Here is a 9,069-nt window from a genome sequence, read left to right on the forward strand (position 1 = left end):
GTGAACTCTGGCTCGCTTTGAATTCACATGTGAATGCCAAGCAGACTGGAGACCGCTCCAGAAGCAGGAAGTGGGCTGCAGCGCAGGGCATTCTGGGTAAATACAACCTAAACAAACCTTAGCAAATCTAATGCTAGCAGGAAACAACACAAAGTCCTACAGCTGCTAAAATCTGACGCCAAACCCATTTGGGTTTCCATTTGGTGAAGAATGAAGTTCAGTGCTTTGGACTGTTGTGATGTTTATACATTAAGAACATTATAACGTCTTCTAGGCAGCCGGTTTCTGCTCCCTGGAATGTCGAGGCAGGACAAGAAGAAATAAAAGTTTCGTTTTCAGCCCACTAAAGTTAGCAGTTCTGAAAATATTCAATTTTTTCTACCTGGTATTCTCTTCAAATATTTCTGTGTGATGTTATACAATAAGATCCAAGTTTAGTCATTGCCAAATTTTAATCAGAAGGAAAATGTGAACATCAGTTTTCACAGCTTTATTTCAGGATCATGATTGGGAGACTCTTCCTACCAGCCCAGCATCACTCTGCAGGGAGAACAAACTCCAACACTCTGGGCCTGCAGTCGGTTTCCTCCACTTCATTCTGCAGCTGGAAGAGATTCAGAGGAGCATCCTTCTTATCTGTGTGTGTATGCTTGTGTACAGTGAAAGGCTAATCTAATCACCACACACTCACTGCTTCCTCCAGGTGTATTACTGTACCAGGAGTGTAATGCAGAGAGAGGGAGGAGGAGCGAGATAAGTAATATTGATCTGATGTGGTGATTGTCACTCTGTTGCCTGCCTTGAATAGCTAATCTCTTTACACACGGGTCAGGGAGAAGAAAGGCAGCAGGGCTGCAGGTTTAGCCGCAGCTAATCGACAGATTGTTCTCGGTGTGGGGCGATCAAACAGCGCCTGATAACGCTGGATGTGAAATTGTGTCTCCTAGCTGCTGATGCTGAGTTTGGTCACAAACCTCTGGGCTTCACCACGCAACTGATGTCGATTGTATCGACTTAGACATTTGCAAAGACTCTGAGTGTGTAAATCTTTAGCGTTGTGCAGAAGTCTCAGACTGAATCCAGGCGTGCATGTTTTCATTTTGGTTCACTATTATTAATCTGTCACATCATTGTGGAAGAACTGCAGCTTGCTATTCAATCTGATATCTGTTTCTGCAAGGCTCTCTCAAGGTCCCACCACAACATTTCAGTCTGGGCAAGGTCTGGTCTTTGACTAGGCCTCTTTCAGCACAATAATTTGCAGTGGCACAAAGCAGAAATGGTTCAGAAATGGTTTCAAGAGGCACAACAATTCACTTTACTGCTGGTGTTAGGTCTATATTACTGATGTGCAGGTCCAATAAAAAATATAACTTATACAAGGACCTAGTGGCTGACTGATTTTATGTAAATATTAGTGATTAAAATAACATTTAAACCTTGATCTTTAATCTATTACTGGCTGTTAGGAAAATGTTCTCTGCTTTATTTTGACTCTTGTTCCTTTGTATGACTTTATACAATTTCTGTTGGTTCGAAAGTATCTCAGTAAAAGTAATTTTGATTTAAAAAAAAATAAAAATAATCGTGACGTCTAAATATGTCAATCAAAGCTATTATTAGCTGCGTCAGGAAATGCAGACTCCTGATTGGTGAGACGGGATAAGCCCCTCCCCCAACGACAAGCACTCTGAGCGGATGTGATGCTGCTGAAGAGTTACAGATATTAGAGTTGTAAAATATTTATTATGGGGAAGTAAAGTCAGTTTACATGACTGAAGAGCTTCATATGGAGTAAGAAACGACGTATTCAGTTCTTGACGACGTTTTGGTGAGTTGACCGCAGGGTTCCGTTAAGCTAACGGCTAACTAGCATAATTAAAGATGCTAACGGCTAAGGCTAGCTGTAAAACTCCACAGTTCCTCTTATGTTGTCCTTAGAAATAATTTATTGGTAACTTTATCCCGTGCTGTTCTGTTATTTTAGTTTTTTTAAAGACCTTTTTCATTGGTTTTGTTGAAATGCAGCAGAAACCGTGAACTGGTTCTACTGGACAAACGGACCGTTCAGACCAGCTGAGGTCAGCAGGGCAGCACTAACCAGGAACATGTGAAAAATATATACTTAGCAGACATGAAACCACTAAATTATGTTAATGGGAAACATAACTGTTGGGGAAACGTTTCTTCCTGACACCAGAATGATGGAGTAAATCTAACAGACATTGATTCCTTTTGGAGTTTAGAAACATTTTTCATTATCAGAACAATTTGAAATGTGACTAAATTCCTGTTGTTTGTTGCCCTCAAAGTGAGAAACTAAATTCACTTAAATACCTGATTTTAATGTATATTTTAAAATTATTTTGACCCTTTTATGGGCATAAACATAATTACTCTGCTTAATTCAGGCCAGATTTCAAGGGTCCTGGAAACTGACTGGAACAGAGGATCCAACCTGGAGGACATCAGCTGGTCCTCCACAGGCGCTGAGGAGGATCGTCCAATCATCTTGAAGAATCCAGCGTTGTGGTAGGTCTGTTAAAACCCAGATCCTATAAACTGACTCATCGTAGCGCTAAATCGTCAACATAGCTCTGTGCTGTTAGACTGAATTAATAAACGAGCAACACGTAGATATTAAAGGATCGAAACTGAAATTTAACAATTTAAAGTGAAAGAACCAAACTAAGATTCCTGTGGTACTTTTTCTTTTAATTGACCTTTTGACCATATGCAGAGAAAGAAGGTTTTAAATGTCATCAGCTTTCAGAAAGAAACAGTTTTCCTTGCCAGAGTAAAGTCATGTTCTTTACTCTGTCAGCTCTTCTTAACTCAACCTAGAATAATAAGCATCATAACACTGATTAACCTGAGGGTGACTCCTCAGTAATCACTGAAAACACTTGTTGCTGCAGAAAGTAATAAAATAACTAAAGCAATAATGAAAATAAACAATGTGAATGCTAGCATTATTCAAAGATGCATTTAAACCTCAAATTAATCCAGCTATGATCAATGTCAGTAAATATGAATCCTTTCTAATCATCATGAGAGTAATGCTGGTTAAAATCTGTTTAGTTTTGTTCTTTTATTTCATCCTACATGTTTAATAGTTTTTCCTGAGTTTTCTTTATTTCATATCTGTCTTCATAGTCCAGCTTTCACAAGATATTTTCTGCTCAGATTGTTTGTGTTGGATGAACCAATAAGTCGTCGGTTTCTGTTTTTTTAAATAAATAATTATGATTCCCTGGATGTTTGTGCTGCCCAGAGTTCTCCATATTTACATGTGAGCAGAGCTGCTGGGTTATGAAACTGTGTTGAGTTTTTATGTGACTTTTCCATGACATCAGCTCCAAAACTCTGATTTTATCATTTTCAACCACCTGGTCGCACGCTGACGATCATTCAAGCTTTTTGTCGTTTTGTGAAGATCCTGTTTCAGTATTTCCACATAATATTTGTAGTATCTGTTCTGTAATATTATATTTTATAATATTATAATATCTGTTCTGTGAGGCTCACCAATCCCTCCCACAGCCTCACATGATGGAGCCACCGCCGTGCCTCACAGTGAGGGCGCCGTTTTCTGTCTTTATGGCCCAAAGCTGTTCAGTCTCGTTAAACCACATGAGATTCCAACAGAAATGAATTTCGTTCTGCATGTTCTTCTTTTGGCTGTGGAGGAATGGCTCCTCCTTCTTCTGGCCTGTCAGTCCATGTTGGTTCAGTCCTGATCAACATGGACGTGTAAATCTGAATTTGAAGAATGTTCTTATTTAGCAAACAGGAAAAAATCTCAAAGTGACTTAAAACATGAAATAAGTCAGATTTAGCATGTTTTTTCTATCGCTGCCTGTATGAGGGCTTACTGTATCAAACGCTCCTCTGGTTGGAGCTCCACCGTAGGCGAGCCGCCCTCCCCCACCCCCGCCTGCCTTTCCCCTGACCTTGCAGCTTTATGATTGCAGTAATACGCTGCAGATGAAGAGGGGAGCAAATCCACCGAAGATAATAGACAAATCATCTCCAAGAGGTGCTGAAATAAAAATCCCCAGACAAACAGGCAGCCTGTGTGCTCTTGGACATCCCTTTAAGGGAACTCCAGTGTTGATAAGTAATTATCCCGGCCCAAAGGCATGATGGGATTCTCAGGCAGAGGAAACATCTGTGTGATATGTTTGCAGCATTGAGCAAATCTTTAAAGAACGGATTGCAGACGGAGAATCTGTGGATCAGTAATTAAATTAGTCATTGTATGTGCATGATTTTTAGAAATATGATAACGCTTGCATGTATGCGTTTAATGTCACTGGCGTTTATTTGAGTGGACCCTTAAAACCACTTAGCTGAGCTGAATCAGAGGATTTTCTGCTGGCCTCTCCCCCTCTGTGCTCGTCAGGAACAATCCACTTAAAAACGCGACGCAGGAGGAGGAGGATGTTTAGACTGAAGATAGCTCCGATATCTAATACCTGTTTAAATGATGCTGTGAACATGTGAAGCTTATTAATTATAGTTTAATTAATTTAAAATTAAAATGAGATGCACCACTAATAGTCCAGAGATCCCAATTGTAACTGGTGATCAGCAGGTCAAATCCTGACAAATCAGATGGTTTTTGTTTTCTTTTTTACCACTTATTGACTGAATTGACCCTAATTAGAGCTCCCACCAGTTTGGTCTGTATTTCATCAGAGAAAGTGAATAAATTGAGATGCTTTGTTACAGAATTGGGTGAATAAATACCTCTGTTGGACTGCAGGTCACATTTTTCTCATCGTTTTGCTGGTTCTGCGACTTATTGTTTGGTCTGACGTGTTTCTTTTTCTCTTCCTGATGCATTTTTTAACTGTGACTCATAGTTTTTTAAAGTACGGTGTGTTTATAATCTTGATTAAAAACAGAAAACAACCAGAACCAGGAAAGTCCAAACTGCAAACCTCTGAAAAGATTTTCACACAGACGACGTGTTGAGGCTGAATTAAATCTGAAAACCATTTTCTGCTGCATTCCAGGAAGGTTGAGAAGTGGCCTTTGACTAGGCCGTTGTGGTGCTGACTGTTGTAGTTTAGCTGTTTGGTTTCGTTGTTCTGTTTCAGATGATTTTTTGTTTTGGTTCATCAACGTAGCAGCTGAACCTGCATGTCTTCGTCTCCTGCGCGGCGACATTCCCTGCTGCTGTGAGGAGTCAGGTGATAGTTGCTGTGGCAGGTAGGGTTGGGTCACCTGCGTACAGCTGCAGGAATGTGAGGCATGACCGGCAGCAGATCGGCGCTCCACTCCCAGGCTGCCACGCGTGTCCAAGCTGCTCTGCCGGTCGCCAGCTGCTGATTCACACTGATTCTTTTCTTTGATTAGTTTTCACTTTTCATGTTTCTGTTGGAAACGTGGAGCCTGATTGGCTGCCTCTGTTCTCACTGTGACAACTACACCTGTAGATAATGATCTACCTGAGCAAAAGTTAACATTATTGATCAAAGATAACAGAAACCAAATGTTGTTTTCTAACCAGATTGTCAGATTATTGTAGTGGTTTGCATTTTTGTAAGTTTGCCAATCCACACCCTGAACTGATTGTTGCTTCTTGATGTAAAACGTAACATTAGCAGGTTGTTGGGTAAGTGGAAGCAATTATGGACTTAAGCTGTGAACAGGATTTATAGAAGCAGCGTTCAGGTGGAAACTGAACTCTGTCTGTGGCTACTAGGCTGTTAGCATTAATCTGATTGGTTTATGGGTCTTAAAGCTAACAGGTTTTGAACTTGAGTTCTGCATTTTGCAGAAGAGCGACAGCATTCACACCGGAGCAGAGCGCGGTGAACGCTGCGTGTGCATGCTTCGGTGCTCTGCAGGAATGTTGCTACTCAAATATAACCTTTCTAAAACCCAGAGCGGCTTTCCTTCTGTAAAGTCTGGAGGTTTCCTCCTGCAGCTGAACCCGGTCAGCTGGGTCCAGGAAACTGTTTGGACCAAGAGACTTAGACTTAGACTTGTACTTTATTGATCCTTTGGGAAGACTCCCTCAGGAAATTGAAGAGCCTCCCTCCCTAAAGTAACAATAATGATGCATCTCTGCATGTAGAACAGCAACAGTATCATTCAAAATCATTACTCAGATAAAACAGAGACATGCTTCAGTGATTTACGTTGGTCCAGTCTCTGAGTAGATACATTGTTCCAAAACACACAAAAATAATTCGTTTCCAACTAGGTGAGCAACTAAAGGCTTAAACTCTGAACTGGATTCATAATAACAGTAAAATACTCATGTTGATAGCAGTTGGAGAATGAATGTTTATGTTATGAAAATGAAGTGAAGTAGTGGTTTAGATGGTGATCTGGGAACAGAAATGATTCGGTTTCAACAGTTTGCAGGGCGTCTGCAGCGGTGTTTTATGTTTTATCATGTTGTCAGAGGAAGGATTGTAACTGGATGAACTGGTCTGGGTTCATGTGTTCACTAACTGTCCTCTCCGCTACTCGCAAAGTGAAAGAATTCAAGGAGCTTGTTGTTCTTGGTGCTGCCAGGTTATTAAAATACATGTCAACACTTTGGCAGAGATGTTCAGTAACCAAAGAACAAACCTCTTCGGAGAAAAAAAATCTTAAAATCTATTTTTGAGCATTTTGAATCGATTCAGAATCCCCTGAATAGAAATTGTGATACTCTATAGAATCTGGGTTTTTTTTCTACATTTCTAACAAATGCTTTCCACACTTTTCAGATTTTCCATAAGATACATTTTTAAATCATACATTTTTCCTTCTACTTCACAATTATTTACAGCTTTCCCATGAAATACATTAAAGTTTGTGGTTGGAACATTACAGATTATTAAATGTTTAAGGTTTATGAATATTTTCTGATGATGTAAAATCCTCATACTGGGATTGAAGCAGTGCGAGTCTGACCTGACAGAGCTGCAGGTCAGAGGAGGAGGAGGAGGAGGAAGGAGCGTCGGGCTCAGAGCAAGAAGTGGAAGACGGTGTCAGGACGGAGAGGCTAGAGAAAATAAACAGATGGAGCTTTGAGGATATTCTATCTGAAGCTTAGTCCTGTTGAGTATAAATATGGTGGCTGGTAAGCCATGTAAATAGGCCTGTGTTTACCTGTCTGCACAGCCCAAATTAATCACCCATGCCGCCACGAGCCGTGAGGAGCGCAGAGCAGGAGGGGTGAGGAGTGTAAACAGCACTAAAAGCTACTGGTTGGCACCGTCTTGTTTTGGTTAGGATACAGAGTGAGTGATTAGTTCTCTCTGCTGCGATGAAGGGTGGCAGCAGTGATGGAGCACCGCAGGGACAGGCTGGAGACCTTTCAGTTTCACACATTTACTGGGATTCTGCATTAACTTCAGCTATATAGAACAGTTTGGATATTTTAGTGGTTTGTCATTTTTTTTAATCTGATGCTGCAGATAAAACTGGAGCTTTTCTCAGTCCGGTTTGCTTGATGGCAGCAAATCGGAGCCACTTTAAGTTGCTTCATGGCATTCAGATCATCAGATGAGCCTGACAATGAGTTTACTCTGTAATCTCAGACAAACCTGGGCGTTAATTACTTCACATGCAGCAATAAAATAATTCACTAAATGAGGCATTTAGTTTATTTTCAGGCTGTTTCTAAAGATAAGTCGCATAAATGATCAGAATATTCGATCTGTTAATAATGACCCAGATTTCAGCTCCAGCTGCTTGATATTCAGTCACAATCATCATTACTAATTACATGTTTATTCTTATATATTCACCAAATAATGCATAAAAACCAAAAAGCATTGGGAACTGTTGCAAATAACCAAAAAATGAACCAAAACAACAAAAGTACCAGCATGGAATGAATAAGAAGTAGATCTGTAACAGATTCATGCAGCGTCGCAGCAAAATGGTAGATTTTAAAATATGTGGGTTAGGTTACATCTTTGACAGTTACTTCCTGATGTTTGAATTGATTGTTTCTAGTTTTAGTTTTTCTGGTCTCAGATGTTTTAGGGAGAAGTGAATAAAACTGAATCCTTACAGCATGTTTGTGCTTTTTTTCCTCCTGTTTATTTCTGCAGCGACATTAACTGCAAACATTAATATAATACTGGAATTGCAAAATATATCTTAATAAAATATTCAAATGTTTTTTATTTTTATCCGTATGTGAGAGTCTAAGGGACGGAGTGGATGTGTTTAATGCTTCAGGAAGCACAAACAGCTCTGCAGTCTGTGATCATTCGCCGCTGCTGGACGACAGAACGATGCGACCTGCGCCTCCTGGCTGGGCTCAGACGCAGCCAGAGGAACGGCCTCGGGATTTCCAGATTCTCCTTTGTGATTTGATCCTGATGCCGTTGCTTTCAGTTGTCAGAATCCATCCGGGATCAGAGGGGTTTTTTAGGTGCAGCAGACGAGAGCAGAGCTGCGTCTGGATTAGCGGTCTGCAGGATCGGCTGAAAACCAGGCTGATTAAAATGCCGTTGCTCATACCTGGAACGATTAAAGACGTTTTTTTAACCTTTTCTTCTAGAAGGGGGGAAATGGTTTAATTTAATGTATGCTTGGTGTCTAATCATAAGCTCTGGGTTTTAGGGACTATGCAAAGTGATTTTTCTGTTTTTTTTGGCCCCCAGAGATCCGTGTTGTTCAGGAAGTTTCACTTCCTCTGAACTTTGTGATGCGTTAAGAAAAACCTTGATGTGGAGGTTTCCATCCACTCATCAATTGGTCTCAATTGATTTGCTGCTTCTGTTGATTAATCTGAACAGTTTCCTTCCATCCTCTAACAATCAAACACAGATTCGGTGATTTTCTTAATACTTTATTTGAGCCATTAGGCCTGAGGCGCCCCCTAGCAGCAGGGAATGTAGTAAATGGTCTGAACTGGTTTAAAGAATCAATTTACTGTTTGACTTTTTGATTTTGTGTCTTTTTCTATATCAGAATAAGGAATAAACTTCTCTAGTAAGATGATTAGAACAAGTTTTCTTGATTCTGTTTTTGTTATCCATGCATTAACCAGGATAACCTGAGAACAGCATCACTTCCTCCAATAAAATCAGTACAAACACAGTTTAT

The 9,069-nt window shown here is 40.2% G+C and overlaps 1 long non-coding RNA gene across 1 annotated transcript; it reads left to right on the forward strand.

Annotated features, from left to right (window-relative positions):
• The first annotated feature begins 1,633 nt into the window (after positions 1-1,633).
• LOC114161202 (uncharacterized) lies at positions 1,634-8,513 on the forward strand. Its single transcript, XR_003598959.1, has 3 exons — positions 1,634-1,831; positions 2,412-2,532; positions 8,162-8,513. It is a non-coding gene; the product is annotated as an uncharacterized LOC114161202 (long non-coding RNA).
• Positions 8,514-9,069: the final 556 nt, after the last annotated feature.

Source organism: Xiphophorus couchianus, chromosome 17 (genome assembly GCF_001444195.1).
Source record: "Xiphophorus couchianus chromosome 17, X_couchianus-1.0, whole genome shotgun sequence".
Lineage (NCBI taxonomy): Eukaryota > Metazoa > Chordata > Actinopteri > Cyprinodontiformes > Poeciliidae > Xiphophorus > Xiphophorus couchianus.